The sequence below is a fragment of the Echiichthys vipera genome, assembly GCF_963691815.1.
Source record: "Echiichthys vipera genome assembly, chromosome: 14".
Taxonomy (NCBI): domain Eukaryota; kingdom Metazoa; phylum Chordata; class Actinopteri; order Perciformes; family Trachinidae; genus Echiichthys; species Echiichthys vipera.
In genome coordinates, this window is record NC_139839.1 from 27,624,231 (window position 1) to 27,646,962 (window position 22,732).

General features: G+C 40.2%; 1 protein-coding gene across 1 annotated transcript in view; it reads right to left on the minus strand.

Moving 5' to 3' along the window:
* ntm (neurotrimin) overlaps nt 1-22,732 on the minus strand; it is a gene marked incomplete at both ends in the record, with an annotated part of 681,284 nt that overhangs the window by 493,088 nt on the left and 165,464 nt on the right. The window lies entirely within an intron of this gene.

Below are 22,732 nucleotides of genomic sequence, written 5' to 3' on the forward strand. Positions count from 1 at the left end.
GCCAGATGTAGGCATTCTCCTCCCCTACTGCTATCTCGTCTATCAGGCTTAGTGGTGTCCAAGACGATAGTGATTGGTTGAAAGAAATAAAAACAAGCCAGAGCCATTCATCCCCCTATCCTAGAATGATTAGAAGTGTAGCCAGACCATACTGCAATGCTGGAGCGTGAAACTAGAATTATATAAACTAAAATGTTAACTGTTAAAATGTGATTTTGACATAGTGCTCATCTATACGACAGTGCCTCAAAATTAGATAAAAATGCAGGAACAACCGTAACAGTGCTTGTATACAATAAACAGTACAATGTCAATATAATTTTCAATACTTATTGGAATTTTGTTTTTTTAAACAGAACCAGTTCAGAACATGTAAACAGGATTTATTCTTAATTTCTTCGCCCAACTGTCAACATTTATTTCCATTATTAAAACTGAATGATTACAAACCAGGGCAGCACTATAGGAAATACAATGAAGAGTAAGTTTATGGATTTTTACAGAAGTACCTGTTGGAGTTTGATTTCATACAGTACTGAACCACAGGATGCTCCATAAGACAAGGCTTGTCATGCAGTCAGTGTGCAGGTCATAGTCAGTGGAGCAGCTGTACTGTAGATTATACCAAAGATCTCAACATTAGTCTGTTTTCTTCTTTATAGTTTTGTGAAACAGTATGCATAATGTATTTGTATTTGATTTTTTACCATGCAGCTCAGTTACAGCCCTTTGAAATTGACTTCTCACATAACTGTGGATGACTTCTTAGCAAGGATGTTTTATACTGAGTACAATTGCCTTCATGTATGGTCAAGCACCTGTTAAAAACATCATTTGAGGAAATACCAGTTACTTTCTTTACTTTTGTTTATCATCCTCACCCTTTCTGAGTTGGCTTTGTGCTGAAAGAGAAATTTAATTTAATCTAGTTCTCCAAAATGAAAGGTCTTTTGAAAAAGTGTGGATTAAATACATTGTTGACACATTTCTGTTGTCAGTCATTCTGTTGCAATTTTTATATTGAGCTGGTGTGTACAAGAAGTGCACATCTGTTGCTTGTTGAACATCTGGGTTTATTTGCATATTAATGAATAATTATGTTAATTTGATTGTCATTGGCCACTGCAATGTGAAAGATTAAAGATCTACCCAAGCGAGAGAGAGAAAAACAGTTTCTCCTATTACTACAGATGCTTTTGGCTACCTTATTTAAGATACTAATTATAAGCAGAAAAAACTTGGAGGTCCGGATAAATCAGCAAATTTAAAGCAAAATAACAACTTTTGTAAGTGTATGACCATAACTGGCAGAAGAAATAAATGATCTACAGTCAGATGAAGGAGAGAGAAAGGTTGTTGATTTATTAATGTGACCGTATATGTAGGTTGTAAAACCTCTTAAAATTTCTGTTATTTGCAGACACTAAAATTTTCTGTGATGGGGACAATTTGCAGCAGCTTTTGGAGGTGGTCACAGCAGAAATAAGCAAACTAAAAACATGGTTTGATTTGAATTAATTATCAATAAATTAAAAAAAATTCTTGATCACAAAATCTGCTGGAAACCCCATATAGAATATGTGAGAGTACTGTAGTGATGGGGAGAGCAAGGCATGTTTTGAATGAGAAAGTACTGTATAATCTGTTTAGTTCACTTGTGTTACCATATTTAAATTACTTTGTGGAAGTATTGGGCATTACCTACAATACGCACAATACAAAAAAGCCATGCATATAGTTACCAATGTAGGATATCATAAACACACCAATATACTGTATTTAAAAGTGGACACCTTAAAGTTTAAGGATCTGGTAGAATTTAAGACTGCACAAATAATTTATCAAGCAAATGTTTGTGTGTCCCTGTGAGCCTGAGGCCTGTTTTGTCTGGAGCCTGGTGCTTCTGGTAGGGTCGCCCATGGCAGAGTGTTCTCAGGCGAGGGAGAATGGTTCACAAAGACAACGGGAAAAATCGAGGAAAAGAGACCCTGCCCGGAGGAAGCCCGGGGGCCCCCATCTGGAACCATGCCCAGCACCTGGTGGCCGGGTTTGCCACGGAGCCCGGCTGGCCACAGCCTGAAAAAGTGACGTGGCATATCCCCCCTCTCCATCCTGTGGGCCCACCACTCACAGGAGTAATCGCTGGGGTCAGGTGCGCTGCTGCATGGGTGGAAGTGGTGGCAGGTGAGGGGCCTCGACGGACCAGACACGGGGAGCAGAGGCTGGCTCTGGGAACATGTAATGTCAACTCTCTGAGGGAGAAGGAGCTGGAGCTTGAACATGTAAATAGTACATAACATAAGGATGCTCATAAGTGTACGTGGTACCAGAGCACCCTAGGCCAAAGGTCAATAATCGTTTTTGTGATCGTATCATCTGATCTGAGGCTGTATGTTTTGGACACTCAAGTGAGGAGAGGGGCAGAGCTGTTGACTGATCACCAGCTGGTGATGAGTTGGGTCAGAGGATGGGGGAAGATTCTGGACGGACCAGGTAAGCCCAAACGAGTAGTGCGGGTGAACTGGGAATGTCTGGAGGAGGCCCCTATCCGAGAGACCTTCAACTCACAAATCCGGCAGAGCTTTTCTGTCATCCCTGTAGTGGTTGGGAGCATTGAACCGGAGTGGGCAATGTTCAAAGCTTCCATTGCTGAAGCTGTGGCAGTGAGCTGTGGCCTCAAGGTCTTAGGTTCCTCAAGGGGCGGTAACCCTTAATCACCATGGTGGACACCGGTGGTCAGGGATGTTGTCTGACTGAAGAAGGAGTCCTTCCATTATAAGTTATCCCAGAAGACTCCCGGGGCAGTTGCAAGGTACCGAGAAGGGCTGCAACCTCTGCTGTTTCATAGGCAAAGCAGCAGGTGTGGGAGAAGTTCGGAGAAAGCATGGAGAAGGACTTTCCGGCGGTACCAAGGTGCTTCTGGAAAGCCACTCGACACCTCAGGGACTTCTTAATCAGACTAACACGCCCTCTTTTGTAGAGGCAGAGCTGGAGGCTGACTGGGGATCATTTTCAGTATCTCTGGTAGAAGTCACTGAGGTAGTCAAACAACTCCACAGTGGAAAAGCCCCAGAGATTGATGAGATTCATTCTGAAATGCTGAAAGCTTTGGGTTGGGAGGGGCTGTCTTGGTTGACATGTCTCCTCAACATTGTGTGGAAGTCTGGGACAGTGCCAAGGTGATGGTTCCCCTGTTTAAAAGGGGGGGGGGGGGGCAGAGGGTGTGTGCCAATTACAGGGTTATCACACTACTCAGGCTACCTGGAAAAAGTCTACTCTACTGTACTGGAAAGGAGGGTTCGTCCTATAGTCGAACCACAGATTGAAGAGGAACAATGCAGATTCCGCCCTGGACGTGGAACAACGGACCAGCTCTTCACTCTCCCAAGGATCCTGGAGGTGCCTGGGAGTTTGCCCATCCAGTCTACATGTGCTTTGTTGATCTGGAGAAGGCATATAACCGGGTCCCCTGGGAGATACTGTGGGGTGTGCTGCAGGAGTATGGGGTGAGGGGGTCACTTCTGTGGGCCATCCAATCTCTGTACACTTGAGAGCTGTGTTCGGATCCTTGGAAGTAAGTCGGATTTGTTCCGGTGGGGTTGGCCTCCGCCAGGTGTGCGCCTTGTCACCAATCCTGTTTGTGATTTTCATGGACAATGATGTGGTCCTGATGGCATCGTTGGTCAGTGACCTTCAGCACTCACTGGATCGGTTCACAGCCGAGTGTGAAACGGATGGGATGAAGATCAGTACCTCAAAATCTGAGGCCATGGCTCTCAGCAGGAAACCGGTGGATTGCTTACTCCAGGTAGGAAATGAGTCTTTACCCCAAGTGAACGAGTTCAAGTACCTCAGGATCTTATTCACGAGTGAGGGGACGATGGAGCATGAGTTTGGCCAGAGAATTGCAACAGCGGGGGCGGTATTGCAGTCGCTCTACCGCCCCCTGGGCGCCTCCCTAGGAAAGTGTTCTGGGCATGTCCAGCTGATAGGAGGCCTCAGGGAAGACCCAGGACTAGGTGGGGAGATTATATGTCCACACTGGCCTGGGAACACCTCGGGATCCCCTAGTTAGCGCTGGTTATTGTGGCCCAGGAAAGGAAATTTTGGGGTCCCCTGCTGGAGCTGCTGCCCCTGTGATGAGAGTGATTGTCTGTGAAAAGTACAGTTTTTTTCTTTTTTTCTAATTATCTTGATTGGAATAGTTGTTTTGTATTTTTCTTTCGGGTGGATTGCATATGTTAATGGTGAAATGTGGGCTGGACTTGACAAGCCTAGGCTTCTTCTTATCCCTTTTCCATAGAGTCTGGCTTTTTTTTTTTTTTTTATATATATATATATAATTTTCCTTTTGTTTACTCATTTTCATCTTTTTCCTTAATCGTTCGAAATACATACATCAATCATTCATTCATTCAAAAGGGGATATGGAAATTCAAATTGTAGTATACCCAGTGATGAAACAGGTCTTTAGAATAAAGACTCAATTGGGCGACACTCATAAGTTACTACTTACACACAACGGAGCATGGTTCAGTAATCTCCCTAACTTTAATCTTAAATACTCGGGAATGTGATATTGTTAAGTGAATGGAAATCTTGTGTCATTTGATGCACATAGAAAGCATTGCATGCATCATACAGAAGAAGAAAAAGTACAATAACTGTGCCACCCCAGTAAGAGACATGCTGGTACCAACCACATCATGACTGGAAATCTGAGACTGTTGGGGATTCAATAAACCCAGTTGTACTCCTGTGTGATGATGTTAGACTTCATAGTAGCCATTTCATTGTAAGAAGACCACGTTTTGAACTTGAGCTCACTGTATAAAATGAGCTGCTGTGACTTCCAGGATAATCACAGCCTCATGAAAATGTACAGCCACAAACTAGAGACCTATGGGCATCCAACAAACATATCCACTCTAGCTTCACAACTGAGTCCACTACAGCCTCTGAAAAACAAATAGTATGTACCACTGGCAGCCTGTTGGAGCATTAAGAGTTTAATGTTATTTTAGCCTGTAAGTGTGTGCGCTTGCACATACTTTATGCCACCCCAGCATAAGTCAGTGACACACTTGAGCCACCCCAGTCGAAAAAGTCTGGATATACAACTGCTTGTTAGAGATGAAAATGATGGCAATATAGTCATACCAAGCAGTTCTGCAATGGGCCAATGTACAGGGCCATTGGAGGAAGTAGCAGGTCCATTATGTAGCAACAGTTAATGTTTCCCTTTTTCTTTTATATAACAGTTTTTTTCATTTGCTTGAAAACATTTTCCCACTCAGAAGTGATGTTTCAAAACAGTCACACACACAGACCTCAACTGAAAGTTTCGGGACAAAATTACACATTTTCTTTGAAAAATGCTCAAACACTGACAAAACATTAAATAATGCGACAAAAGCAAATAGAATGATATATTATATCCCTGGAGGACCTGATTTGAAATCCTGTGAGGAACATACAGTATATGAAACTTCTTTGCAAAAAAAATAATACAATTTATGCTGGGATCTGCTTTCATGCCTTTTTTGCACACTCTTGACACAATACTACAATGTATCACACAGACCACAGCAATCACACAAAACAAACTACAAACACCAACATACCAATACAGCAACAACACAGCTATAAAAGAACAACACCTGGCCAGAAAAGGAGATGAACGCAGCATAGCTTTTAAATTTCCATCCCCCATATGGCTCTAACTAATGTTAAACTCATTGTACAGTATTTAGTCAATGTTAGGGCATTTTGCAAAGAAAAATGTGTCATTTTGTCTAAAACTACATGGTTAGATTTAGACAACAAAACTACATGGTTAGGTTTAGACAACAAAACTACATGGTTAGGTTTAGACAACAAAACTACATGGTTAGGTTTAGACAACAAAACTACATGATTAGGTTTCAACAACAAAACTACATGATGAGGTTTAGGCAAGTAAAGTAGCTTGGCCACAACCAGAAGACACATCCTGGTATGAATGACCACAGGCACTGTAGCTTCAGCACTGATGCAACTTTGTCTGTAGTCTTTCTAATTACAATTTTCACGTCCTTGTATTGTTGTAGTTCAACAGTTCAACATGAACTGTGTTTTTTTACCTGCAAAATTATCAATTAAATTGACAATCATAGGCTATGCAGAATTAATGGCACAATTCAAACAGGATCAAATAAATAATTTTCTTCCCATTCAACCCTTCAGTTTTTGCAGATACATTAAACACTGACTCAGCCAACATGAACACAAGGGAATGCCCATGGGAAGCCCTGACATTCATTCCAGGAAAAATACATTACAGCCAAACTGGGTTATAGTCTAGAGCACCCATTCAAAGCAGATAGGAATATCACCAGCTGATACTTAATTGATTACATTCTACCGCAAGCACAGCTCATCTTAAAACGGCAATCTCTGAATTTATATTTGACCTGTATTTCTCTGGCTCTGCCAATTGATATTTATCTCAACCAATAAGATTATTCGTGCCACCAGGGAATCTTTGCACCAGGATAAATCATTTTTATGAGTAAAACACGATTCTCTAATCAAATCTCTGCCTAACGTTGGACTCCCTTGATTGGATTTGCATTAAATTTGGTTTTATAATGTCCAGCAAATGTGCCTAAAGTTATGTGCAATTATATGATAAACCACACTTAGATTCAGATGCAAACCAGGCTTGCTATTTTACTGAATGATTTCTAGTTAGAGTAAGCAAGATGAATGAGAAGTGAAACAATTATCAGGTAAATACAGGGCATTGTATCCACTATTTGTGACTTATTCTACCAGCTGTTAGGGAGTGGACATTGATTTTTACTGTTTCACAGTGAAAAGCAATGTCCAAGAATAGTTACATATTTCTCCAATAAATGAAAAATCCCCCAAAAAATTTGTATGTCAAATTATTAATATAAATATCTGTTCTCTTAAAAATACAGGTTCATTTTGTTGTGTCACTTTGCTATGAGCACATGCTGCCTTGAAATTAAAATTAATTTATTATGTATTGATCAACCAACAGTTGTCAGTTCAGAAGATGTGCTATTTAAAAGCATGGGTATACGTTTTTTTGTTTGTTGGTTTGTTTTCATGAATCCTAATTCTGGATCTTAATCTCAATCAACTTGGGACCTTGCTCCTGGCCACTTTATTCACATTCTTCCACTGTTAGCCAATGCTCAGCTCCACTCGAGAGTATGAGGGCTAAATGCTTACTGAGTCAGTTTTCCCACCTACGTTTTCCAGACTGTTGCAATGGGCAAAAGTTACATAATAAAGGCTTTATTTATTAATGCAGTATGAATGTTATATGCTGAATAAAACTGCTTCTGCTGAGCTGATCAGTGCCAACACAAGAAGTCTGTCTTATACAGGGCAACTTCAAGTCTGTAAGTTTAACTGGGGGTATTGTTCTTATTGGTTATACATATGCATCACCCCTCATCCTCAAATGTGTGTTTATTAAAAATGAATTATTGTTATTTGTTAGCAATACAGCAGTTGAGAAAACTAGAGGCAAAGATACCAATCCCAGTCATTTTATAGCTGGTGTAATGGTGGTAGAAAGGAGAGGCAGGTTATAGTGAGTCACCTCCTGGGCACAGGGTCTATAATTCTTTCCACATCCCTGCGTACAAGTGTGAAGCAGGGCGAGGTTGAAGAAGAGCCTAGTCTAGTCTAAAATCTATACTCAGTGTTCCCTGGATAAATAAAGGCTGAAAAAGGAATTGCTGTATGCATTTATTTGCAGCTCTCTCAGGGTCAGCTGTAATGGGAAGCAATAAAGATCTCATTCATTCATTCATCACTGGTGGGAGGATTGACCCCCGTGCTTTGCACTGAGGCTCAGGGGTGTGGACTGACTCGAGGGAGGCACCCATGCAGATCTCACCCAAACTTGAAGGAAAACTCCAAATACATTGCAACATATTTTCTGACTTCTGCAGTTTTATAGAAGCACTTGTCAAATACAAGATTTCAAATTTCTACCAAAATAGAGTTATTGTTTGCAAAGAGGAGTTTTGTTTGAGGTAGTTTGGCCTGTTTGTTCAGCATGATGCAACTCAAACGGCTTATTGAAGTCCGCTGCAGCCTTTATTCATCTAACCCTCTCAGACTTTAATGGCACTGCATGTTGTGGGAAGGCTAGCACAAGAAAGTGGCAAGAATGAAAATGTTACTGACATCTTTTTTTCCGCGCTGTAATCTGGACAGTGGATTAAGATAATGTCACGTCTATAAGACAAATCCCTTCCTACCTCAGTACTATGGCGTAGAAATGCAACTTGAACTCTCTTTCATGGTGAAATAATTGAAAGACTATTTTCCTCTCCCTGCAGGGAGGAGGAAGTAGCTGTTGATGCAGAGATGAAAGTTGAAGGTTTTCATTTCCAAATGCTACAAGAACTACTTACTTCGACGAAAAAATGGCTTCACTTGATATTCACTACCCTCTTCTTCCAAAATATTACTTTTTTATAATTTCAGATATTAGTGTTTTATGATGAAATGCGATACATCCGTAGCATAGCTATGTAGCCTCCATGTTGAATGTAAATTGTAAATATGAAACTGCTTGCGATGCTTCTCTGTCGACATAAAGTTTTAACCAGCAAATAACTCACCAGGTGAAAAAAAGCCAGCTTGGTGATTGGACCCAGAACAATGGGACAAGAAACAGGAGGAAGAGACCTGCTCTTTTCCAGACCCAGGTGCAGAGGGAATTCACATTGCCGGCAGAAGGGGCCTTCAAGGGGGTGGGGATACCCAGTCTATTAGTTCAGTGTAACTTTTGCAATTTTCAATGCTTTTAAAATGAAGGGTGTGTTTGTGTGTGTGCTTATCTCTCTATATATGTCTAAGTACTTGTACATGTCCCGTTCAGTATCCTTTAAAAAAACGGTCTGCCCCCTGGTCATTTAAATTAGTTAACAAGTAAGCTATATGAGAAACTTGATAAAAATGAACAGCAACTCTGCAATAGTGCAACAAAATAGAAAAATGTATTTATTAAATAATGGTCTGATAAAATAGGATTCTGATAATAATAATAATTATTATTAAACATGTTGACTTGTTGCTGTTCATGGGGGAATTGTTGGGTCTTTGTAAATCATATATAAGTCAGAGAGTGTGGTCTATACCTACTCTATATGTAAAGTGTCTCGAGATAACTTTTGCTATGATTTGAAACTATAAATAAAATTGAATGGAATTGAATTGAATGTGTGTGCTTGTGAGAGGGCTGTCATCATTACACTATGCAGTTTCTCTTTGATCATGTATATTAAGGACTTCTAAATTTCCATTGTAGGAGGCAGGATATCAAAGCTTTCTTAGTGGGATAGGAAGATGAGATTTTTTTTTATGAAGGGCAGCGACTTAGAAATACAGAGACTCACTGAAAACTATGAAAATAACCGGGCAGGAAGGTAAATCTAATTTCCTTATAAGAAATGCTGTCAGTCACTAAAAAAAAGGTGTGTTTTGTTCTCTTTATTTGGTCTTGACATTGTGATGTTAGGCTTAAGCATCCCAGAGATCTAACACTGCATTTGTCAACAGCACACACAAGAGAGAAAGGTTTGCAGTGTTTTGTGATCCACTCTATGATAATAAGAGACCTCGGGGGCATTCCACAAAAACGAGCAAAGAAATCAACGTAAAGGGGAGCTGGAGTACTATAAAGCCTCTGAGGTGGAACATCATTTGTCAGAACAGGAGCCTTCCATTGCTGTTCATTTTTCCCCCATTTTGGTTGTCTTATATTGGGCCAGTAATGCTGTATTCTTTTCAAACTCCAGTGTCAGAGAGACAAAAAACATGGACTTCCAACATGTGCTCCTTCATCTCTCCTCCAGGCTCCCTATCACTCAATAATGCCATTTCACTGAGTGTGTTCAATAGAAACAGGGAGCGCCTGCACCTGTTTGCATGACATTGTAGTATGTGCATCAGCCAGTGCCCAACTCATTTGGCATGATGTGCAGAAGCCTAATCTCCTTCTTAACACCCTTGCAGTGTGATGGCAACCTCTGCTGCCACCGCCGCCACCACCACTTTAAACCCAGATAAGTGTATCAGTGCAGCCAGGAGGATGAATCCCCAGCCTGCCAAGAACACAAGCTTGCCTTTCTCATCAATCAATTTGACAAGGCCAGCCATAGAGTAGACCTGCCCCACTCTCCACCCTGTATACCCCCCACAGCCACATCCTCTCTCCTCTGAAAATACTGCACCACCATAACATAGCAGAACAAGAATGGTGAAGGAGAAGGAAAACAGGAAGGGTGCATGAAAAACATTTTACAGTTTACATGTTTTTTATAAAGTGGATTCCAGTACCACGGAAGGGAAGAGAAGGTTACCGACTTGAGGTGCCATGAAAAATAGCCCGTGAACTGTCACACAGTTGCATGCTGGTAATGGATGAATGCAGAGTGTGCCTCTCAGCTTGTGAAGCAGGCTGTTGCAGAATGCTGCTTTCTGTATGTGGTGACAGAGAGGCAGACAACCTAAACTGAGAGTGATAACGAGACACGCTGAGTAGAGCGACACACAGGCAGACTGTATCTGATCCTCTGCTTCACCCCTCTGGGGAGGAGCGAGGGTTTATTCTGGATGGACGCTGCGATTCTATCAGCGATCCTGTGATATTTGCTGAAGTAGAGACATCACAGATACCTGTGCCTGGATAGATAGATTCCAGGATGAAACTGGTATCAGATTGCATTCGACCTGGTGAATTTATTTCGAATGCTGCAGGTGAAATTCTTGGAGTGTCAGAGATGAGAGTACACCTCTGTAGCTGTAGAAACTGTACACACAGAGAAGATTGTGTGCCCTGAAGCCCAGTGTTGCAGATAATCCAAAGCATGTGGCTGTAGCAGCAATAAAGTAAGGGTGTTATCTAACAGAGAAAATGAGCATTACGTTATGAGATAAGACTGGCAAGCAACTTGTGGAATGTTCATTAGAGCAAACATGCTCAGGATCTCCCTGCACACAAGGTGAGCAAACCCAGACAGATTACATAAGTAACTGGAACTAATAGACAGAGAAGCATGAAAAACCAAATTTAAACATACCATAACATATCTGCATGTCTGCAAAGCACAGCATTTACTGCCTGGCAGCCCGGCTAATATCATAATCCCTACACAGATAAATGGGCACTAATCTGTCAATCACAGCTGCAGCCGGTTGACAGCACAATGCACAGCTAATAATCCTCTACTAATGTGTTTGTGTATTAATAATTCACATTCATTTCTGGGGACTCTTTATTGCAGCCACTGTCTCACTCTCTAATTTAGTAGATACAAGACAGCAATGTTGAAAAGCACGCACAGGGGGATAGGGGTGGGTCATAAAATACAAATATTCCTTCATGGAGATTAGTGTTTACTTCCATAATTTGGATGTTAAAGTCTACTTGAAGTCATTTTCAACAGTGCATACTATGTGCAGACTTTCAAATACTTAATTATGCAGTTCAATGTGGGCACAGTTGTAGCTCGGTGTCTGTGGATCTTGACATGGATAGGCTAAGTGTTAGAAGGAAACATTTTTGATATACATCCCATACAAAAAACATAGTTTTATTTTAATGAGTAGTATTTTCTTATTATTATTTTCTTATTTTAGTCATCGTAGTAAACGTTATTCATCATGGTACCAGCGAAGGTACTAGCTGTACTTTCTGTACTCTAGCTTTAAAATAAACTAATTACCAGCCGTGACAGCTTTCCCCTTGTGAGTCTGTGTCTGGTCCAATTTTGCAATGGCACATTCATGAAAGATGCAGTCACAAAGTTTTACAAGTGAGTGGATGGGTGTAGTCAAAGCAAGGGCATCTGAAGTATTGGGCAGAGAGTAGGGAGGTAGCCACTGAGCCACCACTTTATGCCCCTAGCCTGATTTGACATCGCAGCTGGTGTGATCCCATCACAATATAATCTTGAGTTTGTGTATTATTATAAGTAGGTTTGTTAAGGATGAAAATTATAAAAACACTATTGGAAACCAGGATACTGCTGACTGTTAATTCATCAGAATTTACTAGTGTGCATATGTGTATAATGTATGTAAACTATAATTTAGGTGTCTCACAGATTGTGTATCTGCAAAACTGCAATTTAGTCTGCTAGTCTCACTGTGATCTGCTTACTAAGCAGTACACTCCCGATCACTGGAAGACAATGAAAAATAGTAGTAAGTAGAACATAATATAGCTGTAGCAACATCTTCAGGCTACAATAACACCGTAGAGAGCAACATGTTGAGTAGGGTCGGGGCTTTTAGCAGATATATGAAATGGTAACTGATAGATGGAAAGCACTCAAATAGTGCATAGCTTTTCCACCTTCCTACCGACCTACAAAGCACTTTAAATGGTGAATGGACTTGTACTTTCTAGAGCCTTTCTAGACTTCTGACTACTCAAGGTGCTTTAACACTATTTGTCACACACTGACATTCACACAGACACCTACATACAATCTAATCTAATCTAAACATTCACACCAGCAATTCAGGGTTCAGTGTCTTGCCCAAGGACACTTCGATATGCGGACCGGGGGAGCTGGGGATCAATCTCTCGAATGGACCCGACCTACCACTGAGCCACAGCCCTTTACTTTGCATCTCATTAATTCGTTCACATACACACCCACAAACATCTGCGAACACACACCAGTGGTGACGGAGCTGCCAGACACGGTGCTAGCATGGCCAGCTGAAGCAATATGGGGTTTGGTGTATATCCACATCAAAGCTAAAATAAAGACCAGCAAGGACAACTTCAATTAAGCCCAATAATGGAATACAGGTTATGCTGTTGTATTATGTCAGCAGCGTTGACACCAGCAGCTGTCCACTGTCTTATTTTGCAGTAGAATTAGCAACTTAACATGTGAGAATGGAGTTGAGAGACAATGTCTTTTTGAACAGATCTACATTTGAATGCAGATAAATAATAATGTTCTGTGACTTTCGAACATGAAATGTTAACACTCATTTAAAACAGAGGGAACCCCTGACCCTTATACCCTGGGGCTGTGATGTTAAGGCTTTACGTATGTATTTGTCACTGTCACGGTCCACATATAGACCATTTACTACATGTAACTGTTCAATGAAAAAGAGCATTTCTGGAAGGGTGACATGATTTCAGATTTGGTATAGAACAACCTTATATATAGTGTTTGATGAAGAGAGAGCAAAGTTGGCAGAACCCTAACCTGAATTCAAACTACATGCCACTACTTTGTATTTTGTAACATTTTAGTTAGTTTCAAACAGGAATGTTCTTTTTAAAAGTGAAATTGAATATTAGTGCACTGATGAACCTAATAGCACAGCTATTACTATTTGTACAGAGAAACGATAGCAATCCATTCAGCGATAGTTGTTCCTTGGGGTATTTTATGATTTATAGACGACAAGCATTGATAAATATGGGTCCCCTTTTGAAGGCAATTTCCGGAAATTTCACAGGATGATGGAATCCTCTGATGGAAAGGCTGCAGTCTGCAGAGAAGTTGTTTTATATGGAAAAACATAGATTTTCTTTTCTTTTTTTTTTGAAAATGCTCCAAATCAACTATAGAACTTGGAATATCACAATATGGATTCAGCCATCATAGTAAACATGTCCCCATTCTTCTCTCATGTCATCTTGTGTGTGATGTGTGTGGATGGATGGGTTCAGACTTCATAGGATAAACTTTCAGTACATTTTTTTTTTACAAGTGTACAGACACCTTGTGAGCTCTGCTCACCTAAATCCCTGAGCAGTTTGCATTTGGGCAGAATATTTACATAATTACTTTGAGAGACACTAAGCTAGATTAAAAAGTTGCAGGAATTATTATTGTAATAATGATTGATCATGTAAATTGTTTTTTTTTCTGTTGAAAAGAAAATACATTATAAAGGAAAGTAAAAAATGAGTCCCCTTCTTGAGGTGTGCATTTGTCAATATGTGCTAAACTGCAGTGGTGCTAATGTGAGAGCAATATCACCAGGACCTCAGGAGAGACATGTCCAACATCATAGCCGACAGTCAAACAAGTTCCTCCAATGACATGCTGGGAAAATGCAATGATCATCTATTCTGGCCTGAGACAGGAAATAACCACATTGCATATTTTGTAAAAAGCAGCAGGAAAATGTAATATGTGTTTGAGAGAGATCCAGCTGGGCAAATAAATGTGTATTGTGTTAAAACGAGTGGTGGCTTAAACACCCCATTTGATGTGTTGACACTGATTTGGTGCGGTGCAGGCATTTATGATTTTTCAGCACACTCACACTGCAGCACAGCTCTCAACAAGAGACAACTGGATGACAATATACACTTTAACATTACATCATATCGAGGACAAATTAAGAGGTGTCATGTTGACCGACCCCAAACATAAAAAACAAATGGAAGACAGCCAAAAGGTCCAAAATGGATTTTTACAAGGACACAGTGGGTTGCCCTTTAGTAATTATTTCTCTATGAGATAAGTGTACTTTGTGCCGTTTGGGGGCCTCCAAATGTGGTTGAGTGTCTCAACAACCCCACTTTTCACACAGATTGAATTGTTTAGTTTAAGTGTGAAGATTTTGCAAGGAAAAAAAGGGACAAAAGGCAGCCAGAGGGTTGCAGTTCTGTAAAGCCACAACAAATACAATTGCTTTGGAATCCTTTCATATCTGCTCTGCACCACTTTGATACATGAGTGTTAAATCTGTGTTGTAAAATCATGATTTTTGAAGAAAGCTTTTTTTCTTCAAAAATCACTGGCCTGGCAGTGAAGACATACTACATAAATATCCATTTATGGACAAATGTGAAAATACTCAGTTTCTCTGCACTTGAATAGGAAGACTGTCATTCCTAATGATGCCATCCGTTTCAACAGATTTATAGTAAATATCCAATGCCTCACTACATTTCTGTCAAAAGTGTACAAAATGCAGGACTATATATCTCTGAGTCAGTTCTAACAGGCAAAACGGCAAATGGTGCATTAGACAGGCACAATTTTCAAGCTGACCTATTGCAAGTGAATTCAGACAGATGTAACCAATGTGCTTTTGGTTGGAATGGGTTGTGGCTGAGGAGGTAGAAACGTGAAAGTGATGAAGACAAAGTGAGGAATGGATGATCAAAAGAGAGAGAGGAATTGTCTGCTTGACGACAGCTTATGAGCACTGTTAAAATTAACATTATGACTTGCAGAAGCCCTGATGTATCTTTGCCCTCTGGTAGCGATACGTCGTACCCACGCCTCCCTACACCAAAAGAAATGAATGCAACCTGTCTACAAGTGAAGATGACATTGTAAACCAGTACGATAAAGGTTCCTTTTTCTTTAATATGGGGACAGATGTAGCCAATCCAAGATGAGTCAGCATATGGCAATACCCATATTCACCTCATGGCCATTATCAAAAGCAAGGCCAGAGGGTGTGATAAACCACAACTGTGCCACCTTAATAAAGGAAAAGACATACAACATTTCTCCCCTCTCCCTTATTTCACTTTTCTTAACCAATATTGAAAGAATTTGTTAACACTGAAATAACAATCATCTTCAGGGTGATTAAACATCCACAGAGAGTGAGTATAATTGTCTAACTCTGTGTGGAAAAGACTGAGTGAACACACACCTAGATTAGGTTTTTGACAAGGTAAACATTTATATATCTAATCCGCAACTGTGTATTCGCACTCTTCTGAAACATCTCTGCCTCTCACCCAAGTAAGGGTGTAGTCCATAGGGTTTCTGTCGGAGCAAGTAGTTTTGTTGCCTAAACCTAACCACGTAGTTTTGTTGTCTAAACCTAACCATGTAGTTTTGTTGCCTAAACCTAACCACGTAGTTTTGTTGTCTAAACCTAACCATGTAGTTTTGTTGTCTTAACTTAACCAAGTAGTTTTGTTGCCTAAACCTAACCATGTAGTTTCATTGTCTAAACTTAACCAAGTAGTTGTGTTGCCTTAACCTAACCATGACGTTTTGTTATAGTGCCTAGTACATCGTTGCCTTCCTTGACCCTGCACTTTGTTGCTCTTTATAGTACTAAAAGGGGATGGGTGATGGGTCAGGTGTAAATAATCAACCGCTGTGAGGCTATTCTAACACAGGTGCAAATATACACTCTATTTAATGATATCCCTGCAGTTGTGGTCTTGACCGGTCTTCAAGTAACACAGTGTCCTCTTTGCCTGAGGCTGAAACAAGACTGAGTTAAAATGAGTAGCCTACTACCACACTGGCTTCCAACCGAGCTTCGCCAACCAAGTGCTGGCAGGTGGGGTTGACGTGAACCAACACAGGGGAACAGAGATCAGATCAGAATGCTTTATTGTCATTGTATGGGTGACATACAACACAATTAGGGTATCTTTCCAAAAAAATTTCAAACATTCACATACTTTTACACTCTCCCTCTCTCCCTCTCTCCCCAAAACCCTACCATAGACACACCCAAATTTACACTCTCTTCAACCCTCCCTCCCTCCTCATAAACCATACACACACACACACACACACACACACACACACACACACACACACACACACACACACACATTATGACAGAAAAAAAGTGGATATGGGCATTCAGTCTAAAGTGACACTGACTTGTTAGGGTTCAGTTAAGTTCAACAATTACTGTTTGATTAAAGCTGTTCCTGTTGCAGTCCGTGTCTTTAGTGACTGTTTTCCTGAGGGCAGCAGAGTGAACAAGTAGTGACAAGGAGGGCTAATGGTTAAAGCTTACTCTTTATGCTATCACTACAAAGCATTTCCCTTGCCAATGAAAGGTCTCTGTTGAACAAAATGGATGAAATTAAGCCTGGTAAATTAATTATGGAATACAGCGTTATGATTTTACCAGATACATGGTAACAACAGCAGGGTTCCCGATGGCTTCATTGAGCTCATGGGACATTTCATCCTCCGGTCTCAAGAGAGATGTCAAGATCTGGTTCTGTCAGTACCCTCCTCTCTTTCGTTCTGTGTGAGTTTGTCTCCCTCTGTCTGTGTTTCCCTGCATGTTCTCTCCCTTGTCTGTGTGTAGGTCCGGTAGGCGTTCCCCCAAGCTGCAGCCTGTTATGCTGATTACCTCTACACCTTAAATACCTGATGCTGACAGGCATGCAGTGCCGGACCGTCGTCGACCCTTTATTGGTAACACTATTCCCCCCGGATTGGCATCCCCTTTCTCGTTGTGGTTTTCACGCTCCCCGTAGTAAGTTCATTAATCGTGTTTGTTTTCTGTTTTCTCCGTAGTTGATCTTCCGTCGTCTTCCTGTTCCTGTTATTCCCGTGTTCGTTTAGTTAGTCTTGTGTTTGTATTCTCTGTAGTGTTTTGCATGTCCGTTTATTATATTAAACGTTTATTTTGTAACTTTACTTTTTGTCTGTATCTGCATTGGGTCCACCTTTCGTGTTATACCTGTACCGTTCATGACAAGAGACCTGAAAAAATGTGCTGGCCACCTACAGGGGACATTTAGTGCCTACTTTTGTAGGTGGGTGGGGGGGATATAAAGTGCAATGATATTGGTGGGCAGTGGGTTTGATTTTAGTTTACCTTTCAAGAGTTCATAATTTAAAAATAAGCCAGGTAAGAATCATTGTCAAATTTATGGCTGAAGCCTTTTATAAAGAGGAAGGAGGAGTACACTTCTTCAAACATTTATCCACAATCTATTATGACGTGAAATAGAATTCACATTAGAGCATTTTAAAGTAAAGCCACACATGGATACATCTATTCAAAGTAAATTTTTCAATTTTGATATTAATTACCAAGTTATGTTAGGCCAGTTAACTATACAGGCAGTGCAAAAGCACTTGATAATATCACCTGCCAGACAGGGAGCCAATCAAGAGCCTTTTTGATACAAAGTCATAGTTTTGCTTTGCTTTGATTGGCTAGCAGTTGTCCAGAGGGCAAGACGTTTAACAAGACTAAGAGCCCCAAGGCCCAAAATTTTAAATCAGTGAGGCATTTAAATGAAAGAAAGTTTGAAAAAATAGTGGAAAAGTTACCAGCTAGTGTGGCAGGTGACACTATTAATTTATATCCCAAAGAGAGAATGTGTCAACATTTGGCAAGTGCAGATTTCAGTCGCTGGTGGAGGGTGTATGGCAGGACACGTTTAGACAGTCAGGCTGAACTGTCGGTGTCCTGAAAACACCATGAGGGGAAGCAAGAGAAGGAAGGCCACAGCCTGCTTCCATCTTTCTGCCCTAGGGTTCTGCACAGCCCTAATCCCCCACTCACGTTCCATCTCCCTGCCCTAGGAAACCCTTCCACCTCGACTATTACTTTGCCCAGCAGGGTTCTTAATACTTAATGTTGATGCACCGCCCAGACTCCTGGGAACAGTGCAGATCCAAGAGAGAACACAGACACACAGACACACACACACACACACACACACACACACACACACACACACACACACACACACACACACACACACACACACACACACACACACACACACACACACACACACACACACACACACACACACACAGGCTACAACTCTTGGTGAGCAAATAAAGGTTTTCTGGAGCCTCTCTCTCAAGTGACAGGTGTCAGTGCTATCCAAGGGGGACACAGCCTGAGACATTGTCCATTTTATCCCCAAGCCAAGTGGATGGGATGAATACATCCAGAGGCAGCTATAACCAACAGGCCAATGTAGGTGCACAGAGGGCGGGACGTGTATAACATAGTGCAACATATAGCATTTTAATCTTGCAATTTAATCTGAGAAAAAGATTAAATGTAGATGACTTTAAGAGTGTTCTCAACTCTCTTTTGTTTTCCTTTGAAGAAGTGCTCTGACATTTTCAGATACTGTAGCAAGTGGCCATCAAGAGACCACAGCAACCTCCATGCAAATGTGCCCTACAAATTGTGTACTTTGTGTTTTGGTCAGATGTCTGGGTCACAGTAGAACGGTGTTGATGTACTTAAGGAGGCATATTTACACAGAAAGGAATATAAACCAAAATAGTCTGTCTAAATAAGATGTTATCATGCTTTTATAATGTGTTTTAGTCAGGGGAACACATTTCCTTGCATTTTTTAAGTGATGATTGCAATATATCAAATAATGATGGGAAGCTAATGTCATAATGTCATAAATTAGCCATGGGGTATGATCAGGCTACACTATTTATTACCTTCTTTGTGTTCATATCACTGGGAAAGGCTGTGCAGACCCTGGTGTAAAAAAAGAGTACTACCAAAAAATCTACTTGAAAGGCCACATGAAAACCAACATCTCTGCTTTCACATTTGATACACTAAATAAAACAAAGATAAGTTGATTAATTGATTAGTCAATTGACAGAAAATAGAAACAAATACAATTAATAATAATAATAATAATAATAATAAATGATATAATTACAATAACAAAAATAATTAAACTATTTTGATCACCAATTCATTGTTTCAGTAATTCTGAATTTTACAGACTTAACCATTAACTGAGAAAATAATTATGGTTTAAGACAATTATATGATGATTATTTACTACAATTAACTTGTGAGTACATTTGTTTTAGTCCTTTGAACAAATCAGATTTTCTGACAGCAGTAGGTTATGTAAGTATTGTACAGGAGCAGGAAACATATCTACTACAAATCCACCCTTGATTCATTAAAAATTAGATTAATTACAATAGCATAAGATACTGTATATATTTATAGAATACGCAATATAAGAATTGACCTCCATCAAAAATAAAAGCATTTGTATAAAAGAGTTCAACTTCGTTCTGAGATTCTATCTGATCACACTCTCACGTGACCCATGTAGACGAGAGGGACCCAGGGATGCTTGCTTCAGGATAGTAGTGCAGTACTTGTATTTTTCTCCCCTTTCTTCTTGATCAACCAGTCAGACTGCTTTCTTTGATGTAGCGACCCCCTACAGCGACTGATCAGCCGCACCAAACACCTGAGTTCTTCACTCTACTGGGACTGACTGGCTTTAACTGATTTAGACCATAATTTGATCTGGTAATGCATGAGCAAGAAGACAAACTACAGGTTTTTCTTAAATGTTGATGTCAATGTTCAAGTGATGCTGTGTGTTGTTTTTGTAGTTTCAATAACATTTCACAATGACTTGGCTATGACTATGGGCTGAGATATGATTAGCTAATGAATAGTGGTAACATGGATCCCAGTCCACCACTATCATCAGTCTGACTGTCCTAAAGAGTTTGCAATGATGCTAGGGCTTTCGCATCAAGGACGTAGACACTGATGAGCATGGTTGCTTTAATGTCACACATCATTTATATCCTTTGTTGTGGTGTTTCATCAAGTGCGACGACTGCTGAGATACATGGGCAGGTACGTCTGCCACTGTCTGCCCACAGCGTTATAATCAACAGCTGCTACATAGACAATGGAAGCCGCTGCGCTCTGTGTGGTCATTGCGCTGCAGCAGAGCAGAGACAGGTGAAGGGAACATAATGTTGTCAGTACAGTTTACAGGCTCTATAGCGAATGACACAGGTACTGACAGATTTTGATAAAGTCAATTACGGGAGTAACAGGAACCAGCTTCAGTGACATATTTTTATTTTTTATTCAAATGTATGCCGATGTGAAGAAAGGTTCATATTATAAAAAAATAGAAAAAAAGAAACTTCAAAGTTTAATATTTGTAAAGGAATTTGGTACGGTGGTAGAATGAATGATTTTTGACTTTATATTTACCTATTTTTTCAAATTGCAGTTGTCAGTGTAAACCTTCAGTTTTGCATGTTAATATGCAAACATTTGTTTAGATTTTGTTTTGTGCTGTTTTGTACAATGACCTACAGTTTGTCAGAAATAAAATTAACTTCAATGAAACAATTAATTTGATATTTTGGAGGAAAATTGATCTATAGAAAAAGTGATAGCCCTACATAATACAAAAAGTTGCTCCTTGTGAAAAACTCATCATTTTTGCCCCCTACAGTGTTAAATTTTAACATAATCTGCCCAGTATATTTATCTGCTTTCTTCAGATGACACATAAATCATCGACAGACATAGCCTCAACAGATTTGAGCAACATTTTAGAAAGTACAAAAACAGGTGTCGAACTATATGTTCATTTGCTTTGCTGAGTCCCTATTATACTAAAGGCACTGATCTATGATGGGAGACAGGGCCGTTCTGGGATCTTACAGTGCTGCTGCTCTATTGACCACTTTTCAATATGAAACTGGTTTCTCAGCGATACCAGGCGCTACAGTTGTATGTCTTTGTCAACCAGTCAAGTTTCAGTTTACATCCAAACTACGTTTTTTTCTTGGCAAATTGTTCATGCTTCACCCAACAGAGATCGGAGACCATGGCAGCTGTAGTGGCTCTAAGTTAGCCAGATGAGCACAGGCTGTTTCCATTGCACATTTTGCTTTTATCAATGATATATTTTACTTTTAATCCAGGTCTGTGTCATTGCAAGGTTGACATTGTGTTTAGATGAATGGTGTTGGGCTAGAACGGAGCATCAGATATTTGCTGAAGTCCACTAATTAAATATTTTGAGAGAATGTGAAACAACGCGAGCACTTTTGGAATATAGCCTACCGTTCAGGTACTCAGAGCGCTCTAAGGCTCCTGTTATCCCCCGTGTCAGCACAAAAGTCATATATGTATAAACACATTCAACTTAATGTTTGATTTAAGCCAATTGCTTATCTTTATTATTTCTAGTTTAAAATGGCTAGCCAAAAGGCTTTTAAGCATATCATCTCAAGGTTTTTGTAAAATGCTCTTCTGTAAATTCCATATTATTATGGTATTGAATCCTGGATAAATGATGCAAAAAAATGGGAACATTCCCTGGTTTGGGTCATCGTCAGATCTAGGGTGATTCAGACTGATACGTTCCTTTGTCTTTCAAGGCTCAGAGTAGGTTAAGAGACAAAAAAAAACACCTTATTGAGATTGGTTAATTAAGACAGTTGATGGTTTGAATGATAAGATCAGCTGATTGAGATGTGAACAGATAAAGAATAGTGTAGCAGCTTGGGCTTGATAAAAAAAAATGAATGCCAATTAGTGTGCTGAGCTGAGTCTCCTTTTTATCCAAAGCTTCTCTGTCTGTAAAACTTAGCTAATAGCAACATTTCACATCAGGACACTTCTGTCCTTCTGCCAGATAACTTTAATGCAGTGCCAAGATGTAAGTCATTAAAGCAGCAATAATGGGACAGCTTCATATTCCTATCCTAAAACAAGTGCTTAAGAGCTGGATGTCGAATACTGACGCACCTCTCTGTGGCCTCACAGTCAGTCAAAATGTTAGACACCATATGGGCCAAATAAATCCTCTTTCCAACTGAAATGTTACACCAATATTCCTTCTGATTTGCTGTCTGGAGTCAATCTGTGTTCTGGGCTTCCACACCACATCAGGCAGCATGGGGTATCTCTGCGGCTATGAGCATGTCCTAATATGGCACTGAACAGCTCACGCTCCTGAAGAGACCCGCATGCGCAGTTGATGACATCACGCCACAACAGTATTTACAGAAGCAAAAGGCATCAAGTATTGTAGGACTTTATGGCTTAATGTTATAAACAGCGTGTGGTGGAAGCTGGCAAATTTGTGAACGGGTGATATAAGGAAGGAGGAAAAGGGGAAAGAAAATTCCTATTCTAATTATGA